The sequence below is a fragment of the Macaca thibetana genome, chromosome X (genome assembly GCF_024542745.1).
Source record: "Macaca thibetana thibetana isolate TM-01 chromosome X, ASM2454274v1, whole genome shotgun sequence".
Classification (NCBI taxonomy): domain Eukaryota; kingdom Metazoa; phylum Chordata; class Mammalia; order Primates; family Cercopithecidae; genus Macaca; species Macaca thibetana.
In genome coordinates this window covers 5,863,697-5,867,436 of record NC_065598.1, presented here as the reverse complement: position 1 = coordinate 5,867,436, position 3,740 = coordinate 5,863,697, and the positions used below count along the sequence as shown (strand labels likewise).

The 3,740-nt window shown below is 41.4% G+C and overlaps 1 pseudogene across 1 annotated transcript; it reads right to left on the bottom strand.

Moving 5' to 3' along the window:
• Positions 1-546: 546 nt before the first annotated feature.
• On the bottom strand, positions 547-1,283 carry LOC126946811 (uncharacterized; annotated as a pseudogene). The gene has a single exon (XR_007722761.1). The product of XR_007722761.1 is annotated as an uncharacterized LOC126946811 (transcript).
• Positions 1,284-3,740: the final 2,457 nt, after the last annotated feature.

The following is a 3,740-nucleotide window of genomic DNA, read 5'->3' as shown; positions in this document are numbered from 1 at the left end:
CTTGTTCTAGTGTAGTGAACGTGTTCTTGTTCACTACACTATGTTCACTGTAAAAACTTTGGAAATTTATTTTAAAAATTAAAGAAAGTGACCACCTTTCATCTTCCAGAGATCTTGCATCTTCCAGAGATAACCACGAATAATACTTTTGTATAACTCTCTTCAGTCTTGGTTCAGTAGACTTTAGTGCATGGTTAAGACTGTGTGGGTGGTATATTCCTGTCTAGTCTCTGATTCACTTAACACACATCATAACCACTTTTGGTCACCATTAAAATCCTTAATGGACATCATCTTGATGCAGCAATTTTGCATCCCCTGGAGAACATAGATCAGCTATTTTGCCTCAAGATGGGACTAAATTTGAAGTGCAAGTTGAAATACAGCTCCAGGTGGGACCATATCCAGTCTAGCTCTCTGCTCTCCTTTCCCTAGCCTGCTGTCCTGCCCTTCTCCTGAGAGGTCTCCTTCAGAAAATCATGTTCATTGATGATTTACTGGGTAAAGAAAATGTCGTGCATATACGTAATAGAAAACTACACAGCCGCTCTGCCTTTCTGTGCCAGGGCGGCACGTGGTCCACGCCAAGCGACAGAGACTCTCAGGTTGTGCTCTCAGGATGACCGAGTGGGAGACAGCAGCACCAGCGGTGGCAGAGACCCTTGACATCAAGCTCTTTGGGAAGTGGAGCACCGATGATATGCAGATCAATGACATTTCCCTGCAGGATTACATTGCAGTGACGGAGAAGTATGCCAAGTACCTGCCTCACAGTGCAGGGTAGTATGCTGCCAAACGCTTCCGCAAAGCTCAGTGCCCCATTGTGGAGCCCCTCACTAACTCCATGACGATGCATGGCCGCAACAACTGCAAGAAGCTCATGACTGTGTGCATCGTCAAGTATGCCTTTGAGATCATATACCTGCTCACAGGCGAGAACCCTCTGTAAGTCCTGGTGAATGCCATCACCAACAGTGGTCTCTGGGAGGGCTCCACACGCATTGGGCGAGCCGGGACTGTGAGACAACAGGTTGTGGACGTGTCCCCACTGCACCATGTGAATCAGGCCATCTGGCTGCTGTGCAAAGGAGCTCATGAGGCTCCCTTCCGGAACATCAAGACCATTGCTGAGTGCCTGGCAGATGAGCTCATCAATGCCGCCTAGGGCTCCTCCAACTCCTATGCCATCGAGAAGAAGGAAAAGCTGCAGCGTGTGGCCAAGTGTAAGCACCCATTTTCCCGGCTGCTGCCCAATAAACCTGTCTGCCCTTTGGGGCAACCAGAAAAGAAGACAGACAGACAGAAAGAAAAAGAAAGAAAGAAAGAAAGAAAGAAAGAAAGAAAGAAAGAAAGGAAGGAAGGAAGGAAGGAAGGAAGGAAGGAAGGAAGGAAGGAAGGAAGGAAGGAAGGAAGGAAGGAAGGGAGAAAGAGAGAAAGAGAGGAAGAGAGGAAGGGAGGAAGGGAGGAAGGGAGGAAGGGAGGAAGGGAGGAAGGGAGGAAAGGAGGAAAGGAGGAAAGGAGGAAAGGAGGAAGGAAGGAAGAAAGGAAGGAAGGAAGGAAGGAAGGAAAGAAAGAAAGAGAGAGAAAGAAGAAAGAGAAAGAAAGAGAGAGAAAGAAGAAAGAGAAAGAAAGAGAGAGAAAGAAGAAAGAAAGAGAAAGAAAGAAAGAACTACACAGCCATAAAAAAATAAAATAAAATAAAATAAAGTCTTTAATTGCAATATAGACGAAGCTGGAAGCTATCGTCCTAAGTCCATTAACTCAGAAACAGAAAACCAAATACTGTATGTTCTCGCTTATAAGTGAGAGCTAAACAGTGGGCACATATGGACATAAAAATGGAGATAATAAACACTGGAGACTCCAAAATGGAAGAGGGAGGGGCGTGAGGTTTGCAGAATTACCTATTGGGTACAGTGTTCACTATTTGGGTAATGGGTGTGCTAGAAGCTGAATCCCCACCAGTATGCAATATACTCATATAACAAACAAGCAGATGTCGCCCCTAAATCTGAAAAAAATATAATAAAACCTGCTTCATATGATTAGTTTGAAAATTAAATGAAATAATTCACATGAGGTGTTTAGCATTATGTCTAGCACATAAAAAGGCTTTATAAATATTATTATTATTACTAAAAAAAATCTAATGCACAAGAACCTTTCTCCAGGCTCTTCTAGAAAACTTGACCTAAGACACTGGGTATATACATTTTAAAAAATCTATTTGGATCTTGGTTTTATGATCCTAATTTTATAAAATATTAGTTCTAAAATTATTTATTTTTAATTCTCATCATTTCATATAATTTGAAAATGAGCTAGAAAAAAAAAATCTTTATGATTTCCTAAGAAAAATCTAACAAATTGCCATAAAAGCTTATTGACCTAATCTCTAGCTTTTGGTTTGAGAAAAATTTGTTTACTGAGACAGATAATGGCTCTGTCTCCTGCGTATTCAACATCATCTGACAGTACATTAGTAAACTGCAGGCTTTATTGTTGGGAAAAACAAACTCAAAAGATTGAAATAAATATAATAGCCAGAGACCAACTTAATTTAAAAGTACCCCACGGGAGAAACATAAAAGTGGAAAGTTTAGTTCTTGATCTTCAGTACAGAATACAAAGAATGTTAAAAGTGTGGGAAGGAAAAAAAACATCTCCACAGTTAAAAAAACATGTCTACCTACTGCATTCAAGACAGAATGCGATCTACCTTCAGAATCCATTGTTCCCAACTCCAAATATTAACATTTTAAAAATTTTGAGACAGAGTCTCACTCTATTGCTCAGGCTGGAGTGTAGTGGCATGATCTCGGCTCACTACAACCTCTGCCTCCTGGGTTCAAGCGATTCTCTTGCCTCAGTCTCCCCAGTGGCTGAGATTACAGGTGTGTGCCACTGCAACTGGCTAATTTTTGTATTTTTAGTAGAGATGGAGTTTCGCCATGTTGGCCAGGCTGGTCTCGAAGTCCTGACCTCAAGTGATCTGTCCGCCTTGGCCTACCAAAATGCTGGGATTACAGGCATAAGCCACCATGCCTGGCCCAAATATTAACTTTTTAAAGATATGATTTCCCCAGCTCTTACTAAGTTAACTATGCTAACTAGGTTTTGTTGTTGTTTCTTTTAATGTCTTCAAATAGAAATGTATTTATCCAAGCAACTAACTTTGATAAATAAATAAATTTTTCACTAACCTTTTAAACAAAATGAAGGCATCATTTATTATGGTGACATTTTTCATAAGGGGTTTTTAGCTCACTTGAAAACATACCTAAGCCTCATAGAAGGTCTATTCAATGCAGTGGAGATCATTGTAACGTCCATCTCCATTGATGTTGTATTAGTCTGTTTTCACATTGCTGATAAAGACATACCCGAGACTGGGCAATTTACAAAAGAAAGAGGTTTAATGGACTTGCAGTTCTACATGGCTGGGGAGGCCTCACAGTCAGGGCGGAAGGCAGAAGTTTCATCTTACATCACAGCAGGCAAGAGAGAATGTACCAGCAGGGGAAATGCCAGATGCTTGTAAAACCATCATAGCTCCTGAGAACTCACTCACTATCAGGAAAACAGTATGGGGGAACTGCCCTCATAATTCAATTATGTCCACCTTGCCCCACCTTTGACATGTGGGGATTATGACAATTCAAGGTGAGATTTGGGTGGGGACACAGAGCCCAAACATATCAGATGTGTTACTGGCAGGGTTCATTTGAGATCTGCATTTC